A 20,606-nucleotide genomic window follows, 5' to 3' on the forward strand; every position below is an offset into this window, starting at 1 on the left:
ATGAGGGATATGACGCTAACGAAAAGGCAGTCTTTCAAGCCAAAAAAGGGGCAGATGGAAATTTCATCGGACCTAGTCCCATGCCTGGATTTAACAAAAACAGCCTAAAACAAAAAGTAAAATACTGGGCCAAAACTCTATTAAATCAGCATTGCAACAACGTAGAGGGTCTTAGACACTCCAAAAAGTTCTTAAGTTTCAATGCTAAAAGAGCTAACATGGCCCTCACGTTAAACAAAAAGAGCATTCGCACTCTCACAGGCGCCCTCACGGGTCACTTCACCTGCAACAAACACTTATATAAATTAGACATAACTAACACCAGCACCTGCAGATTTTGCTGCGAAGGTGAGGAGTCTATAGAACATCTCATCATCGAATGTCCGGGGTTGGCGCATAGAAGGAAAAGTTTTTAAACAAGTTCAATCTTATAGATTAAGACCTTCAATCACTCGCTCAGAAGAAGCTGGTACAATTCATAATCATACTTAACAGTCAATAGACAGCATAGGGTGCACAATAGGTCAATATGGTCGCAGTGCTAAAGGCCCATACCTTAACCCTTTACTACCATTAACAATTAACCATTAAGAGTGGCCGCTCAGTAAAAGTAGGAGCAGTCAAAGAGTGGCGCCTCTTTTATTGTTGTTATTTCAACCGGAGCGACCGAATTTATACAATAAATTGGTTGAATGTTCTGAATAAGTTTTTTTTTTTTTATATAATAATAACTTAAAAAATTATGTTTAATTATTTCTTTTATGAATTATTTTTCTTTTTAGATTCTTTTTTCTTATTTTATTCAAGTAGCCTAATTTACAGCAGTGGTCAGGTAAACGAAGTTATAAGTTTAGTGAGAGATCGTTAGCGAGAAAACCCCGCGTGGAGTGGACTATTGCAGTCCGTTAGCCTCTAACCAACTGTAAAAATAGCAGGGGATATTAAGTGCGCGCTCGTGAAGTGTTGATATTAATTTCTCCCTGCTATTATTGTGCGGAAATTTGTTGGCAAAACAGAGTACGTGAGAGCGGGGTATTGTAGCTTAACATTAACAACTTTCAAAAACAAAAATTCAATAGCATTTTTGTGCAAGCCCAAAAGGTATCACTTATACTATACTTTTTTTTTTATAACGGTTTACATAATGATAAAATTATTATATAAACTGATAGTAGTGCAGCGCTAGCATCGGAGGCTTTCTGCTATCTTATAAATTGACTTAGTAGGAGTATTAATAATTTAAAATTCCTGTAAAAATAAAAACAAGTTTCTGTTGGATTTAAAAGATTTTTTTTTTAACTCGAAATTAATTCCCATATTCGCATTGCATATAGTAACTTTATCGGAAACTCGTCCCATTTTTTTTATTGGTAACGAGATTGAAGAAAAAACTAACTTTAACTTCGTTCACCAAGTTTTTTGTTTTTTTTATGTGCGTACTATACAAAAACAAAGTATCACTTTTTTGTTGACCTTGTTTTCAGCTCACGTGTACGATTTTACTACAAACTTTCAGTGGGCGGTCAGCTGAGCGTAAACCAACTACGAACTGTTTGTGGTAAACACGCGACCACAAGCCCAGCAAACAGGAAATTTGTCACACGCGTACTTTTGCCACACGCGTAAGGGTATAAATGAAGGTGCAGCAGCAAAAACAAATAGACACAATGCATTTTTTTATTTAATTTTTTTATTTTTTACATTGAAAACTTACCGCTTATTGAACTTTATTGCCGATGGTGTTGCTCCTCTTGTTGGAAGTTTATTACTATAATTTTTTTTTTTACTTTTTCTGAATGTTTGCAAGCTATCAGTTGATTCAATTACTTTTAATTTCAATTTATTAAAAATACAATTGATATTTCACACTTTACAAATCCACTTCAAAACCGCAAAAATAATTTAAATCTTATTTGTTCAGTTTGTTTTCATTTTGCAACTTGATTTTTGAGTCATCAAAAAATTCTTTAACAGTTTATTATTATAATTTTTTTATTATACTTTTCACTTACTTTCGTATTAACTGCTAACCGTTTAAAAGCAATCAGTTTGGCCACCTTGAAGTGATAAATATTTATCGCATGCGATATTTCAACTTGAAACGAAATCTTTATTTTTGCCAAACGTTTACTTCGCGCTCTGTTTTCCAAAGCTCATTCGTACGCGTCGACGACTACCGTTTATCTGAATCTTATCGCTTGGCGTACGCTCCTTTTATGCTTTACAGCGCAAATTGTATGCGCAAGTATGTATGCGTGGATTCTTTATGTCGTCTACTCTCACTTTTGATAAAACGAAATTTCTTTCACTTTCCCAAACGAGAACAGTTTGACGAATAGCTGTCTCTCGCAGCGATTTCTTTTCAAGACAGAATCAGGTTTCCATATCACCATAACGGCACCTGTAACACTATGAGCAGGACAAAGAAGAGAAATAAATGTAAACAGTTAAATGATAAGCACATTGAGAGCATATTGAGAATAATGATAACAGAGCGCTCAACGGGAAATAGGAGCAACATGTTACTGCCCCTTAGTTACTGATAACAATTAAGATGGGTGCAAAAGTAAATGAAGGTGGCATTAAGCTTATCAAAGTGGCAGTCATTTCCGTAATAAAATTAGCTCTAATCAAAGGGTAGCAACTAAGTAATGTTAGATTAGGTTAGGTTAGGTTGAGTGGATGCCATCCGCCACACTTAGGCTTGAATAGTCAAATTGTGATACCATTGGAACTCATCCTGTATACTCCAGAGTCTTCTCTGAACCAACCTGTGGATTTAATAAATTTTGTTAATTTCGGCAACCCTATTCGAGACACCTCTTTAATGCTGTCAAGAAAGGCGAATCAAAGCGTGGAAAGCCTTTTTCTGTATCAGTTTTGTTCCACGGTTTTCTCTTCTTCAGTATCTTTACAGCCTCGACCAAGTCATTATAAGGTACCCCCAGTCTATTCGCATGCCTTTAAATTAGTCACTGCCCAGTTAGTACCTTTATCGTATTTCGCATTTCCTGTCTCCTAAGATCCAGTAACGATTCAGTAGCGAATTTGTGCGGCCATAGTTCCATTTTGGCCACGTTTGCCTGCTTATTTGGCAAAAAGGTGATTACCTCCAACGGGCATTAGCATCATTGATATAGAGTCTGTCTGCTAATAATTTGCACATAGCTAAGAGAATCGGTATTAGCACATGGTGGAGTACTGCGCTATATCAGCTACGTACGGAGATCCAGAGTGCCTTTGACTGTGAGGAGTCAGTTCTCTGTGCCTTCCTTAATAATGGAGGACCCTTCAACAACGTCTCTCACTCGGAGGTATGTTGCGCACTAGAGAAGAGGAACGTGCAACTCGAAAGAGTCCCTGTTACAGACAAGAATAGCGGCAACCTGCAGCGGACAGTACTATCCTAGTAAAAACAAGTAAAGGGGGTCCGCAGTGAGGAGTCTTATCACCCTCTCTGTGGAGCCTAATAGTCAACGACTTGCTTTACTTTCTGACAAAAAACGGCATCCGTGGATGGCAAATGCAAAGAGCTCTAACCTTTCGAATATATGGTGCTCTGAGGTGGATCTGAATATAAAACCCTTCGAGAACAGCCTTCATTCCCTTCACGAGGAAAAGAGTCTTACCAAAAATGAGAGATATCATCACGGGCGGGGTTGCTATTGGACTGTTTGGGCTTATTCTGAATGTCATGCTAAACTGGAAGAGGCAAGCTGATGCAGCCTTCACCAAAGCATCAAAGGTTTTCATGATTTGTAAACGTCTAGCAGGAAAATTGTGTGGTTGTAGCCCAGGAATCCTAAGATGGATATACCCATATCACGATAATACGGCCAATGACAACATATGGAGCAGTTGCTTGGGCATCGAGAGAGTTGCGGATCGGTCCTACAGCTGCGATGGATGTGACTTTCAAACTGACACCGCTTCACATAGTCATTCAGTAATCAGCTAAGCGTACTCTGTTGCCTATTACTTGGAAAGCCTTTGGTAAAGTAAAACTGATGTCATCTAAGAGCATAGAATTACTCAGTCTGTAGCACCCACTTACCCAGCTACCCAGAGATGATATCACTAAAGTCATCAAATTCGAAAATAAATTCAGAATTGAACTGGGAGACAAAGTAAACTGGAGTACATCAGCATTTAAAAGAAAGCTCCAGGAATGTACGCTGCACTGATACACATTTGACTCGATGGCACCAGAAGCCATAAGCGCTGGAATATCTGGCACCAAAACCAAGAGTTCTTTGCCGCGGGTAGTTTTTCTAGCATCTTCCCAGTGGAGGTGTATGCCATCTATCTATTTGGAGAGCTAATTTTAGGCAAAAGTTTCCGGAATGAGCGAATTGGTATTCTGAGCGATAGTCAGGCGGTACTCGTGGCACCGTCATTTTGTACGGTTAAGTCCTCACTGTTCCTCATAGACAGAAAAACAAAGATTTCACTCTACGCTCAATTATAATTTCCATTTTGCTATATGGTAGTGAAACGAGGACACTCACAGATGCAGGTAAACAATAGCTGCTGACTTTTGAGAGGACCGTTCTGCGAAAAAATTTTGGCGCGATATGCGATAAAGGCGAGTGGCGGAAACGCTACAACCATGAACTCGAGCAACTATATGCGCACCCGTCTGTGATAACCACAATCATGATCAACAGATTACCCACCTCAACAAATACTCTTCGGTAAATGTAGGGAAGAAAGGGCCGCCCGCCGCTTAGATGGATTGACAGTGTAGAAAAAGACGCAGGCTTATTGGGATTTCGGGCATGGATGGCACAGGCATGAAACCGAGACAATTGTAGGCATATGCTACAGCAGGCGAAGACCCGACCAGGTTTGTCCAGCCAACAATGATGAGGATGATGACATATGGGTATAACTGAGAACGAAGTAGCGAAGACATTGGCAAGAGAAGCAGCGGCCTCGTTACCAATAGGACCCCTGCGCTTCCCTACTATGGCATCAAACTATTTAAAGAGAAGTCTAGGGACTACGCAAAGGTATTAAACCAAAGGAGGTTCAGAAAACTCATAACCCTCGCTAAGGATAACTATTTAACTAACTGTAAATATGTAGATACGAAAAAACGCAGAACAAATTAAATAAAGGACATTTTTTCGATGCCCAGTTTTTCCAATTGTTGTACTTCAGTGCAACGCATTTTCTCCATATAACGAATGACCCGAATTTTTTTTATGTGGAACGGAAAAAATTAATAAAAATTCAATGAGATTTTTTAACGGCCTCAAATTTCTTCTTTATTAGCGAAAAATGTATTGAGTTATTGTATAATTTTTCTGATTTCTTTACATAGTTTTAAAATTGGATTCATATATTTTTGCTCATCCCCATTTTCTGAACATCCTATTTGAGGTGTGCGTTTTCATGTTGTTCCACAAATAGAGCGGCCTACAGTTTGAAGCCGACTCCGAACGGCTGATGGTCTTTATGAGGAGCTTTTCCGTGATGGCCGAAATACACTCGAAAGTTGGTCATTACCTGCCGAGGGGTGACCGCTATTAGAAATAACTTTTTCTATCATTTTTTGTCTAGCGCCCAGAGTTTCGGCTACGGTGGCCACTATGAGCTACACTTTTATAAAAACAATAAGAGCATTCAAAAACAAAAAAGAAAAGTAGTAATAAACTGCCAAAGGCTTTAATGTATTGTAATTTTGTCGCGGAGCTTTCATTGCTCACTATTCTTATATACTATTTAGATGGTTTAAGCTTTGAGCCAGTTAGGTTTAAAATCTCATTTTTGACTACGAAGAGTTTTGTAATCTTGAAAAAGAGCTGCTTTACGCAGTCCTTAAATAATGGAAAGTAAGATTTCTGCCTAATTTAAAATTAGTTGAAAAAGAGTGAAACAATCCCAATATGAACTCAAATTAATGTGATTTAAGTCAACTTTCAATTGTTGCATTCGCAGTGTGGCATGGCGCACCGTCTTGTTGAAACTAAGTAACCGTCTAAACCTTTCTGTCCCGTGCTCCAAAAAATTCGACACCAAACGACGAATAGTATTGTCAGACGGTGCCTGTTTGCCGCTATACTTTTTGGGATATGCGCGTTGAGTTAGAACAATAGAAGGACTATTTTTGATGCATAGCGCCACTATTTCAGCGCGTTGTTTCGGTGTAAAGCGATCCATGGTTGAAATTGTACTGAATTGACGTAAAGAAAACTTGTATGTTGAAGTCGATCGGTTGGTAAATGACAAAGTTATTCAGCGTTTAAATACCGACGTAAAAGATGGCGCACCCTGTACCATGAAGATCAACAGTTTAGTACGGTGGATCGTGATAATGATGCCAAATCGCAGGGTGGCTGTAGTGAGGAGTGCAATAGTCCCGGCTTGTTTAAAAATTGCATGGATGGTAATATTTTTGACAACTTTTTACAAAGTGAGAGAGAGATAAGTTCAAGGAGGGAATTTTTGAGAAACTTTCCATGGTCAAATTTATTCTCTTAAGTGGGTCAAGGTTACGTTTATACGTTCTCGGAGTTAATATAAGATTTTTTTTTTTTTTTTGTATGGAAAAATGCAAGCGAAATTCAATAGAAAATATCAGATTCAAAAGAAAGAAAGAAAGAAACATATTTATGTGGTAAATACATATTTATGTATGCATGTATTATTGAGTTCATATAATTATGCAAGATTGATGTATATATACATATATACAGCCATGGACACATAAATAGCACAAATGTAAGCCTTATATATTAAGTTTTTAGTATAATTTTGGTTTTTTTAAATAAAGTTTTACTGTAATTACTAAAAATGGGGCGTGGGAAAGATTGCACGCCGGAGAAAAGAGCTCTTATATACCGTATGGGTCAAAACAGAAAAAGCTATGCAGAAATACCTGAAATGATGATTTACTCTCGAAAAATGGTTTATAATTCCCTTAATTTAGTTAAGAAAGATTCATCCTATCTAAGCAAAAAAACGCAAAGAAAACAAAAGCCGCGAACAACTGATATCAATGTGGATAGAGCTATAATACGCAAGAGCAAAGCAGATCCTTTTAAGTCGGCACGGCAAATAATGCGTAAAATAAACCAAGAATCTGGTCTACAGTTGTCCAGAAAGCTTGTAGGAAGGCGACTTAACGAAGCCCAGCTGTTTGGCCGCATAAGCAGAAAAAAACCACCCCTCTCAAAAAAACATATCAAACACCGACTTGCCTTTGCAAAAGCCCACAAAGACAAATCTATTAAGTTTTGGAAAAACGTACTTTGGACCGACGAAACCAAAATAAATAGGATGGGACCAGATGGGAAACTATTGTACGTCGTCCAAAAAATCAAGCGCTAAGTCCTAGGTTCACAGAAAAGACGATTAAACAGGGCGGCGGAAGCATCATGATTTGGGGTGCTTTTTCCTGGCTTGGTACTGGGCCGATTGTTCGCGTGATTGGTAAAATGGATAGGTTTCAGTATCTGGATATACTCCAGAATAAAATGCAGCCATTTGTGTTTGAGTTTATGCCATTAAATTGGACATTTATGCAGGACAATGATCGAAAGCATACTGCAAAGACTGTGAAGCCATGGCTCAGAAGAGACAAAAAGGAATGTACTGGATTAGCCGGCGCAGAGCCCTGGGCTCAATCCAATAGAAAATTTATGGAATGACGTTAAGGTCAAAATCGCTAACAAAAATTTTTAAAATTTTGATTATTTGTGGGCCGCAGTTGAGGAGGCTTGGTACTCGATTCCAAACGAAAGATGCCACAAGCTTGTAGAAAGCATGGAGCGACGGCTTGAGGAAGTAATCAAAAACGGTGGAAATAGTAAAAAATACTAATCTGGTAAAACAATATTAAAACGTAACTATCTGATTTGTTTACTATTTTTGCTTTTATTTGGAAATTTTTAGGATGTGCTACTTATGTGTCCCGGAGGTTTCTTGAGTCATCAACGTTCTCCTAAGTTAAATCAGAACTGAAATTCTTTCTAACCAATTTTTGTTCTAAAATTGAAGTAAATAAGTTTTGTTTTATGTTGCTTTTTCCCCAATAAAAAATAATTTTTTAAAAACACATTCAACTCTTTGCTTTCAAAGTCTAAATGTGCTATTTATATGACCATGGCTGTATATATGTATATAAATTATAGATATCATTATAGTATCACAGTTCGGTGTGAAGACCTGCTTCCGTTACCATTCGCCTCTACGGCACTAGATCTTCAGCACGCTCATATATGATATAGACGCTATGTGTATACATACATACATACTTATCCATATACATATATAGACGCTGTTGCTCATTTTTTCACAGCTGTGCGGCTCGTTAGTATTGCTATAATAAAACCGCATTTAAGAACTTTTGTTGAATTTCGTGCTTGATTACTAAGGTCTCACTTCCGTGTACACTTTTTATACACTACTTTTTACATATATATGTTACTACTCACAATATACTACAGGACACGTTCACATATTATAATTTGTAGTAAATAAACGCATGCATATGCAGATACATACATATATGTATATATGTTTATATGCACACAAATAAGTATATTTATTCGAAATCGGCAATGAACAGCACAGTTTCCACCACTTTCTCTCTCTCGTTTGTGTACTTAACTTTCTTTCAATCTCTCCCTCTCTCTCTCAATCTGTCTCTCTGTCACTCTGCGAGTGGATTGTGGCGCCTTTGCAGAAGTGGATGGCATTCTTATCTATTCAATATTTTCTCTTTTTGCTGTTTTAATAGTATTTGCAAGACAAATGCCTTGTTGATATATTTTACGTTTGTTTACACCAATCAGCTGCTCTCAACTTACGCGTACAGGGTAGCGGATGCACGTTTTTCGCTAAAAGAGCACAGCAGTGGTATGTAAACATCAACATGTAAACGCATGCCTGCATGTAAACACATACATACATTTTTTTTGTAAGTTAACATACATGTTAACATATACGAGTATGGATGTTGTTTTTACTGTGCTGTTGTCATGCATCAGCGCACAGTAGAGTCAAGTGCGCTGGCAAGCACAAAAACAACAAAGCTTTGCATTGAGTATTTCTGCGAATTTCGAATTGAAATATGGAAAAATTGTATAGATGAAATAAACTTTGGCAAATTGTGAGCAAACTTTTTCACACTAACACAAGCAAATGTGTGCATGCCGTGGGTGTTCTGCATTGTTGATAAATAACGTGACATAAAAACGTTTTGACACAGCCGGCTGGTAAGCTGGGGAGGCTGTAAATTGATAGCCACTGAAATGCAGCTAAACCTTCTAATTGGTTGAAAGCATCAAATTCACTACAATGCCCTCACGTGTACATAGAGCAAATCTAACGAATGTTAAAGTGCATGCAATTTTAGCAACTCATTTTGAACTGGACACTTCGTCATATTCGTGAGTATTTTTAATATTTTGAAATTGGAGCTAATATTAGATGGGCTCAGTATTATCGGATGTGCTATGTTAGAGGGCGGCTGGAAAAAGTTTACCAACTATACTATGGCTTAGGAATAACTTTAGTTATAAATTTTACAATATTTATTTACGCATTCTAATCAAAGTCGTCTCATTCAAAATAATTCCCCTCCAACAGAAAACGTCAGGTTCACAATTTTTTTTAATTTGAGAAGAAGATTTGCTAAAACCAAAATACGAAACAGCGAAAAGCGACAAAAATCATATTGTTTTACTATCCACCAAAGATTTCATGTGCACGTAAAACTATAATCCTTATGCAGTAATACTGCATACTCAGTTTCTCATTTCCCAAACAATTAGATTTCTTAAAGAACTGGAAAATTTCGCAACTGAAACGAATGAAAGAGGAAAATCAACACTTCCCGCAAATGACGATTATTCGGCACAAAATCAGACATTTTCGCAAAACCAAAAATGTATGATACCAAAACACAATCACTAATGTGTCGAAGCAGTTTGTTTACATATGTCTGAGCTTGGCTTATGACGTTTAGGTTATGTTAGAATCAACTAGCACACACTGCTATTTAATTGTAAAATTTTGCACCTTTTATAAATGATTGGCTTACAACTTAGCTGCCACCGATTAATGCAGATTACTCCTTTTTTGTTATGCAATAAATAAAAATAATAATAATAATTTATATGCTTTAAAATAAAAATAAAATTTCAACTGAAACCATAAAATTCAAATAAAACGTGCCTTTCCGTTTTAAAACGCAATGCTTGTAAGTTATTTAATGAATTTCATTTTATACGCAAACAAACCCGCGGGTACTGTACGGATAGTCCATCCCAAATAAAGCAAAAATGCTATAAATCAATCATATTCAATAATTTTCCCACGCTGAAGCGCCGTTTAAAAAGCACTTCAAATTAGCCATCGCCATTTCAGTCATTTGCCACACGTTGTTGTTGGTGCACTCGCCATTTACTGATTTTGAATATCGATGAGCTGATGTACGCGCATTTATCTCGCATATTTTAATGAAGGTAATTGCACTCTGCAACGTGCACAAAGGTCATGTAAACAACACATGTAAGCACATAGGTAACCACAACAAAGCCACCGCTGGCATTTCGCTCGCACACACGTCGCGTGTTACTCATACGCCCTGCTGTGCGGTTTGCGCTTTATGTGTCTGAATGGCCGCGAGTGCGACTTCTTACAGACTTCCACTTTAAGTTCAATGGCTGACTTCTAAGTTAAGTGTGAGTGGGTGCATGCGAAGTGTTTCAATCACTGTAATATTAATTTTAGGGAATTCCGACACACTGGCACTTGTGTTCAGGTTATGAATGCAGACGATGGGATTTATTGTGTTGTGTGCTTCTAATTTGTATTTTCAACCCTTTGTTAGGAACATTAATATTCGTGTAGGGCAGAAAGCGTATATTGTATATGAATAAATGTTTATTCATAATTCTTATATTAGCAGTTGAAATGGTTGGGGAAATCAAGTTATGCAGGCCATGGGTATGTGTCTGTACAGGTTTTACATAAGCACCTAAAGCTTTGTGATGTACGAATACTTCGAAAAGAAGATCTTTCAATTAAGAAACTGATTTTTGTTGATTCAGTGCTTTGTTTGCGCATAGATTTGGATACAAAATGGCTTATGCTGCTTTTTCCAGACGTACAATAAACAAAGCAATGCCTGGAAAAGTATTTTGTTTGGTATCTTCAGCAATTCGCCACAAGTTTCTTTACAATGGTGCGATTGACAACTAACTGCAAATGGCCGATTGTGATGGCAATTGTGATTCTGCTGCCATGGTAATTTGCAAGTTTAAGACGTTTGGCTGTTTGTGCTTAATTTAATATTTTATGAAAATGATAACCTTAGATAAACTTATTTTGGCTGCATATCTAAATATGCATGCCACAACGAAAATTACAATAAATATAACCTCGGATAGCCAGGCGGCCATTAAATCTATGAAGGCGGCTATACTAAGACCAAAGGTTGCAAAGCCCTAAATAATATTAGTGTCGTATACAAGGTCAGCCTCATTTCGGTTCTGGAGCACAGAGACATTGAGGGAAATTGTAAAGCCGATGAGCTAGCCAGGAAAGGTACTACTCCTCAACTGCTCAGTGATAGCGGTACTATTGGGATACCTACGGCCATGAGCAAACTAATAATCAAAAACAACATTATCCAAGAGGCCAATAGGTCAGGGAGAAATGAAGATACGTGTCTAACAGCTAGGCTACTATGGCCGCAAATAATAAAAGCACAAAGGCACTGCTTAACATTTCAAGAGAGAATATCTCGAAGGTCGTGGCTTCTACAGGGTTTGATTAAAAACTAATGAGCCTAATTTTTTTTAAGCAGTTTTATTAAACCTTTTGGCTTATACAACTAATAGTCTTCAAATAGGACCATTGAGCGTCAATACACCGCTGGTAGCGGTCCTTCCACTGCAGGAAACATTTTTTAAACTCATCCGCCGGAATCGCATTCAATTCGGCTGTCACAGTTTTTTGGATCGCCTCGGTGGAGTCGAAACGCCTCCCCTTAAGCTTTCTTTTGAAGCGCGGGAATTCAACTCTTCACTGATCTCACGTAGACTAGCACGACGGTCAATGTTCAAAAATTCACGAACCTGGTTCACATCTTCGTCTGTTTGCGTAGTCGAAGGCTTTCCAGATCGCTGTTCGTCTTCGACGTCCTCCCGGCCTTCATTGAACGACTTGTGCCACCGTTTTACCTGGGCACTGGGCATAGATTGGTCCCCGTAAGCCTCCTTGAGTAGCCCAATGGTTTCGGTACTCGTTTCGTTTAGCTTTACGCAAAATTTGATCGAGTAGCGTTGCTCCAACGACCGCTGCATTTTCGACACTGCAAAATCCTAACACTCTTTTAAAACAGCTTTCACACGCGGAGCGATGTTGACTGCACCGCTGTTGCCAGCGAACTGGGACCGGTTTCTAGTGGAAGGGGAAGGTCCAACGATCATTTTCCCCCACCAGCCGATTCGGTTCGATTCACGGGAAGGCTCATTACTTTTCAATCAAACCCTGCATAACCGGTCATTGGCGATTTAGCAGGCATTCCTTGAGACTAGGGCTTCTGTCCCACGAATATTGTAGAAGTTGTAGAGATGAAGAAGAAATAGTTGAGCACTTCCTTTGCAATTGTTCAGCCTCAGCCAAAACCAAATCAGGTTTTATAGTTAAATACTTCTTCAATTCTCTTACGCGACTGTCCGGCGTGGGGATTGGATCAATCCCGCGCTTTAAAATAGTTCACGAAGCAAAATAAATGAGATTCCCATGTCGAGCATTGGTGTCACAACGGACCTGTAAGGTCTAAGTGAGTTGATCCAACAGGTCATAACCTAGCCTAACCATACTTATTTTGTAAGAAACGTAGTTTTTTCATATTAAATAAATATAGGCTCGTCCGAAAATAAACTTACTTTAGAGTGATAGGTTGCTCTAACGCCGACAGCTCTTTTTCATCCGATATCGAAAATGTGCATCGCTTACGGTGCAAGAAAATCTAAGAACATAAGAACCAGATCGGCTGGTTTGTAGGATCAAAAGAAATCAACTCAGTCTTTGTTTCGCAATCACTTTATCGCGTGGGCTTTAGAGCAGCTCCAGTTCCATAAATTTTCAAAAAATGAGTTTGTCTACTTATATTCATTCTGTGATATTAATATGGCCTCGACATCAACAAGGCCACATGGCTATCCCCTGATCAACGCACTAGCAACCAAATCGATTAAGTTGTGACCGGTGGAAGGCATGCTTCCAGTTTGCTATACGTGTGTACGTTTCGGGGTGTCAACATTGACTGTGCCTACTATCTTGTTGCAGCCAAGATACGCATGTCTCAGACAGTGCACTTTGCCCGGAATGTGAAGAGGAGGATGAGACGGCGGACCACTTTCTGTGCGTCTGCCCAGCCTTCGCTTGAATCAGGCTTGAGGTCTTTAGCACTGATGTGTTAAGAAGCGACTACCTTCATTCCTTTGCACCACAATATCTACTTCGATTTCTTCGGACGTGGGGTTAATTTAAAGAAAATTAAAAAGGGAACCTAAGTGCAGTATAATGGACATAATTGTGTCTGAGTGCTGTACTGGCTAGTCTGTCCCGACAAAAAAAACAAAAATGCAATGAGAACAGAGAACGTTTTAGTGCACAGCGAAAGCTGGACCCCGATAAGCTGCAATCACAATGGATAGCTGCTGCATACGCCGCTGAATTTTCGAAGTTGCTTCCCCAACCTAACTCCCTACCCGGCGACACCAGCGGTCTTTGGGCACACATTTCCTTGCGCACTGCCGCAGAACGAACCATTGGTTACGAATCAATGGTTTGATCAGGCGGTCTGCCAAGCAACACAGCGTACCAACGACCGCTGCAGCCTCTTGCAACGCGAGGCAACTATCGGGAAAGTAGAAAAGAAGAGAGATGCCTACAGGTATTCAGATGGAAAAACGGGAGCAAGAAAAGCGTGAGCGAGAGGTACTCGAAGTGTACCGAGGCAGGAATGAAGCCAAAAAATTGCACCAAAAGGTCAAGCGTCTAACCGAAGGTTACAGGTTACAAGCCCCGAGTACTTTCTTCTAGAGATGAAAATGGGAATTCGGTTACAGATACGAAGCTGAAGCTGACACTGAGATTATGGAGGAAACATTCCACTAAATTACTGACTTACGATGATGCTATCAATACCCGCTGATAGGGAAATGAGCCCGGTACCATCAATTGAAGAACACGGGGTGGATATTCCCCCACCTAGCTATGACGAGGTCAGTGTCGCTATTTAGTAAGGCAGTCGGAGCAGTTGGACTGCCAGCAGAACTATTCAAGGCCGGCGGCAATGAGCTAATTGGATGCATGCATCAGTTTATAAGTAAAATATGGCTAGAAGAAAGCAGGCCCAATGGTTGGAATCTCAGTGTCCTTTGCGCTGTATTGAAGAAAGGCGACCCTACTATATGGGCCAACTACCGGGAGATCAGTCTTATCGTCATCTCATATAAGGTTCTGTCGAGCGTATTGTGTGAAAGACTAAAACCATATGCCAGCTCACTAATTGGATCTTATCAGAGTGGTTTTAGACCTCCAAACTGCATCATCGACCAGACCGTCATATATCAAAAAATGACTTGATCCGTGGATAGGCTCAAAAGATGAACAGTTTTACAGCGACGGTATACGAGATCTCCCAGAAAGATGGAGAAAAGTAGTGGCCAGCGATGGGCAATACTTTCCATAATTCACTTGTAACCATTTTTTAAGAATAAAGTTGCATTTTCATCAAAAAAACAGCGAGAACTTAGTTGCGCACCTAATAAAATTTTTGAAAAGTAAGGAGAGATAAGGACAAGTTCCCCACACGGCATCACAATGGGCTATGAGCCTGAGTGTGTCCCACAGCGGTCAATCGCTTCAACCTAACCTTACCTATTTTAACAGCGACTGCTCTTTGCCACTGTACATCTTAACAGAAAGTCAATAGGTTTATGCATGTAAAAATTACCCAGTAACTGAATTTCCGAGAATTCGCTCTGAAAGAGAAAAATAACAAAAAAGTATACGAACGCAAAACCATTAACAATTTGCAAGGTTTACGAACAGCTAAATCAATTGTTGGCGTTAAAGGGAGAGAGCCGATTTTTTAAAGTCGATGGTCGATTTCCTCAAAAAGTGCAAACGAAAAAAATTCTGAAAATCACCAAAAATATTTCAGTTTAATAAATCATATTCCAATGAGTGCATGAAGTAGAATTGCTTAGTCTGTTCGTCTGTACCACGAAAATGGTCATTTATTTTTCATAGACTTCACACTTTTCAACTAGAAAAGACTTACGCTGATGTGCAGAATATATTCGCAGAAAGAACAGACAAGCAATTCCTATATTCGCATTTCTTCTAAGCCAGTGCTGTCCATCTCATAGATCAATTGATCACACCTATTCTTACTCTCCATCGTTCAGTCGTTAGCAAACCAGCAACGAATAAACACCAAGTTTGCCCGCGACGCTTAGTGTATACAATACAATGCCCTGTGAGAACTTTTTTATGCTAGAAACGGCCTTTGGCGACTTGCATTGCCTTTTATGTTACAAGTCGTTCAAAGTAGGCTACAGATGTAATATCAAAAGGCATTTCGATTCCTCCCACAAAAATATACAAATTTTAGTCAAAAAAGGTAGTCAGGGATCATATGAAGAAAAAAAGTTAGACTTTTCGGAAAAATTCAAAGGGTGGTTGGCTAAAGTAGAAAATGAGGAAGTTGTTAAGCAATCAAATATAAAAATGAAAGCTGAGCTATCTTCCATGATCAGCTTATATATTGCTAAACAAGGCCGGCCTTTTATAGATGGTGTTTTTGTTCAAAACATTTGTCTAAAAATTTTTCAAAAAATGAATCTTGATACAGAGCTAGTTAAAAATATACCCATATCCCGCCAAACAGTAGCCCGACGGATTGATGAACTTGGAATACACATTCAATCTGCAGTGAAGGAAAAAATTAATGATTGCCAATTTTTTTCTCTAATGCTTGGACGAAACCACCGATATTAATGATTTATGTCAATTGGCGATATGTGTTCGGACAGCTAACGTAAATTATGAAATAACTGAAACAATGTTTTCTCTTGAAACATTCTGTGGGAATGTTACAGGAAAGATCTTGTTCGACGTAGTAAATGAAAAAGTTTTTTCACTTTTCGATGCAAAGAAATTTGTAGGAGTATGCACGGATGGGGCAAACGTTATGACCGGTAAGAATGAAGGGTTCATTAGCCAATTGAATAAAAATGGAATTTCTGGGAGACATTTTCATTGCATTATTCATCAAGTTGCACTCGCTTCAAAATTTTTGAGCGGTCATCCTGTCATGAAACGTGCAGAACAGATTATCAGTGAAATACGGGGAGGACACCATTCCCTCACCCACAGAAAATTTGTAAATTTTTTAAAAACAACTTCTGCTCTTCATAATGGCCTAAAAATGTATACAGACATTCGTTGGCTAAGTCGTGGCGATTATCTCAACAGGTTATTTGAGTTGAGGGAAGAAGTTTTGCAATTTCTTGAAATTAATTGTAATGAAGACACCCTAGTTCGATCTTTAAGAGATGACCATTTTATTTTGGATTTAGCATTTTTGGCTGATGTCACCTTTTTTTTGAACAAACTCAATTAAAGCTTCAAGGAAAAGGAACAGGAATAAACAAGGCTGTGAAAAATGTGCATTAATTCCAAACAGAACTAGTTTTGCTTTTAAGGGAGCTTCAACCTGGCGATTATGCCCATTTTCCGAAAACTTCGCTTGTTATTACGAAACATGAGGGTGTTAAGCCGAGTGATCATTTTGCAATTCTCGAACAATTGTTAACCAATTTTGAAGACAGATTTCAGGATTTTGTTTGTTTGTTTTCAACCATTTCTCTACTTCTTTGAAAACCCCTTCAAATGCGATATAAGTAAGTATGAATTTGCAATTCCGTCCGAGCTAATCATCTTGCAAAGCGAAAACGTTCCACCACACGGAAATAATATTGAATTCTGGAAAAATTTAGAAGAATCATTATATCCAACATATTTTTGTGAGAAAATTTTTTCGGACTTAAAGTTCATTTGCTCCAAGCAGCGCCACAGTTTAACATCAAGTCATTTATCGAATGTACTTTTATTAAGAAGCTGCCATGAAAGTATTCATATTAAAGATTTTACTAGAGATATAATATAGATTTACAAACCCAAATACATATAAGGAGTTACATAACGTTTCAAATTTTCTACTCCAATCCAATATTTATTTATTTTGGTTTAAATTTCCTACTGGGCTGCTCCCATTCTCTCGTTCTCACTTATACACTCACATATTTCATTCTGGACAGCACTGTTCTAAACCTACAAATTACTCCTCCCCGAAGGAAGAAAGTAAGGCATTAGATACTATTAATTTGTGTATTTCTAGTGTCTTCATATTTTCTTGTGGTCATGCGATTTGTGGTTGGCCAGAGCAGACAAATTTTGTCACGCAAATCAATTATGTCGCAAATGTGCCCATTATGTCGCCTGAAGTTAACAAAACGCCACAAAATACACACGCACACTTTTTTATTACCATGTTTATAGCAGCTGTGAACACCAGCGCTTTAAACGTCAAGTGCTGCATGCACAAAAATGTTACAGCTCCTTAAACCATAATTGATGGATGCGTAAAATAAATATTTTCAAGCGGGCAGATGACAAAGTACACTAAATCACCCCAGCGCATACACTTACGCTTGTTGTATTTGTTATTAAAGCACACAATTATCACTCAAGTGCAGATAAAAGCTATCATTTTGTGGCGTGGAAATCCCATAAATCTTGGTTGGCTGGCTTGCGACTGCTTGGCCGGATGAAAAAGAAGAAGCTATGTGTACATGTGTGTGTGTATATATGTATGTATATGTATCCTTAGTGGGTTCAAGGAACAGAAAATAGTAAAAAAATATTTTGGTATATACAAACATATGTTGGTATGTATTTCCATACATACACGGTGGCGAACATACAAATATTAACACTCGAAAGAACTCGTATGGTCCGATTTTTCGCTGTTAAATCTTGCTCAAATGAAAAAAAAATTGTATGGAAATCGATGCAAATGCAGGGGATTTCGGTAGCATTACAATGCAGGGGTCGAATCACCACATCTGTACACCGATCGACAGCCATACGAAAGAAAATGATGTGATGCACCAATCGTATAAACTGAATGTAACTCGATTATAGCACAGGTCTTTTCTGAGAGTACATTTGACGCCTTCTAAAGAATCTTGTACGATGGAAGAGTCACGAGCGGAGTGAACAAGAATACAAAACAAAGAACATTTGACTAATTCAAAGTCTATATAAGACTTTCCACAATCAAATTGGATTGTTGTTACGGTGTCGAATACATCTGAAGTGCTCCAGTTAGGCAGGCACTAGCGCATTTTCCTGCATGGCGCGAGCGTCTTTTGCCACAGTTGAGTGGCTTATGTGGAATGCCAATGCCGGCGCACACAGCGCCAACGAGTTTGCATGTGCGCGTACTTTGCTGGCGATTACGGCCGATTATCCGCATGATTATAACTAAGAGCTCGTATGCTTGCACGCGAATGGCTCTGATGTAAATGGTGTTGGTGTGCGAGTCTATTATCGAAGGAAGCACTATAATTCCTTACACACTTACATGCGAGTTGATATGTACTTATTTGTACTATTTAAGCATTTTTCTAAGGCAAAATATCCTTTGAAGATGCAATACGACATGCCGTACAATTGCGGGCGTATAATATGGCATGTGTGCGTGTGTTCCTTTCTATTTGGCGCGGCGTTGAAAAAAGTTGTTTGCCACAAAAATGATGGACATTTTCTTGAATCGATAAATGAAGATATAAACGATTTTTATAAACTCTGTACTAAATTTATATTGCATTTAAACTAAAAATTATTTTATTATTACACCGCGTTACACACATTCTGTCCTATGAACCAAATATACTTTTTCGGAAAGGGGATAAAAAATAAAAATACACGTGTATCGGCGATTTTCATGTGCACGTCACAATTTTTTTTTTTTTTTGTATTTTATAACTTTAAACGAGCAATTCTTGTATGCATATCTGTATAGCCACACGATCTCAGAATTAGCTTAACGGATTAAAATGAAATTGGGCACACAGATAGTGTACCACATTTCTAGACTTTTCACCTAGGTGTTGCCACTGACAATGTTTCACAGGGTTGCCACCTGTTCGAAATTAAAAAAAAAAAAATTGCATGAGATATGCCGATATGGGTATCAAAAGAAAGGTATTTCACTCCGCATTACAATAGAGATATAAAACCCCGAATTTTTTTATTAATTTTATTATATTAAAATAAAAAATTAGTGCATTAAAAATTTTAATGCTTTTAAAGAAACTTAGGCCTTTTATTTTTGCGTTTGTAAGCATTTGTTTGTAAGCATTTTTTCAAACATCGAATCAATATCACAACAATAAGCCAGGTTTTTTCCCGATCTTCGTGCAATTTAAAAAATTCGTCATATGGAATAGCCGCCACTATACTCGTATTTCACTGCTTAAAGCGTAATGCAAAGAGTTCGGCTGTTCTCTTTGACAAATTTCCTTCTCGTACAAGGTCATTGAAGTCGGCTTGCGTTACTAAATGCGGCACTGCAGTCCCAAGTTCACTGGGTGTTGGTACAAACTCCGATACTTCTGGTTCCCCGCATCTCGCATTCGATGCAAGAAATGTTGATAGCATTGTTGGTGCTACTGTTGGTTCTTCATCCCTTAATTCGGGAACTTCATCAAAATTCTCCATTGAAGCCGCTATACGTTCTTCTGGTGAGTACAGAACCACTGGAATAACCGATTCTACATTAGCGTAGCGAATTTTGTTGCGGCGAAAGTATTGGTACCCTTTAGTTTGAGTAAAAGTTACGCAAAAGTAGCACAGTTCACTGCAGTGCTCCGTACGTGGTAGCCAAATTGTTGGTACAGAGTACTTTATTGTTGACCTTCCATCAGTAAACTTGCATAAATTTCTATAGCAATAGTCGCACACGACCTCTGGAGTATACCACAAGTAAGGAACATAAGCAGTCTAGAATATTTTCTGCATTTTTTGTAAGATGAAATATACAGAAAGACGTTTTCGCGCAACAGAACTTAAAACAATTGTCAAAGTATACGTCTCCTAGTAGTCAGATGATCGGAACAAACACACAAACGACACAGAATGTGTTGTATGAAACAATGAATTAAAGGTTAATAAGTTGTTTAAAAATTTAAATAAAATTCAAGTTACATATGCCGAAAATTTAGAAAAACTTTTTTTTCAAGAAAATCTGAGAATTGATAAAATTTTTTTTTTTTAATTTTACATAATAAAAACATTTCCACGAGTCTGCCTGCAGAAATTCAGCGCGATTGGATCACGGAAAAAGGGTTAAAAATTGATCCAAAGTTTTTCACACAGGCGGACTACGAGCTCTATATTTTATACATAAAAAAAAAAAAATTCTGACGTGTACATGAAAATCGCCGATACACGTGTATTTTTAGTTTTTCTCCCCTTTCCGGAAAGGTATATTTGGTTCATAG

At 38.2% G+C, this 20,606-nt stretch overlaps 1 protein-coding gene across 1 annotated transcript in view; it reads right to left on the reverse strand.

The window, feature by feature from the left end:
• LOC128866954 (ras-related protein Rap-2a-like) overlaps positions 1-2,152 on the reverse strand; it is a 62,421-nt gene extending 60,269 nt beyond the window's left edge. The window contains exon 1 of the mRNA XM_054108025.1: positions 1,715-2,152. The gene's annotated coding sequence lies outside the window, so the exon portion shown is untranslated. The remainder of the gene's footprint in view (positions 1-1,714) is intronic.
• Positions 2,153-20,606: the final 18,454 nt, after the last annotated feature.

The sequence above is a fragment of the Anastrepha ludens genome, chromosome 6 (genome assembly GCF_028408465.1).
Source record: "Anastrepha ludens isolate Willacy chromosome 6, idAnaLude1.1, whole genome shotgun sequence".
In the NCBI taxonomy this organism is placed as follows: Eukaryota; Metazoa; Arthropoda; class Insecta; order Diptera; family Tephritidae; genus Anastrepha; species Anastrepha ludens.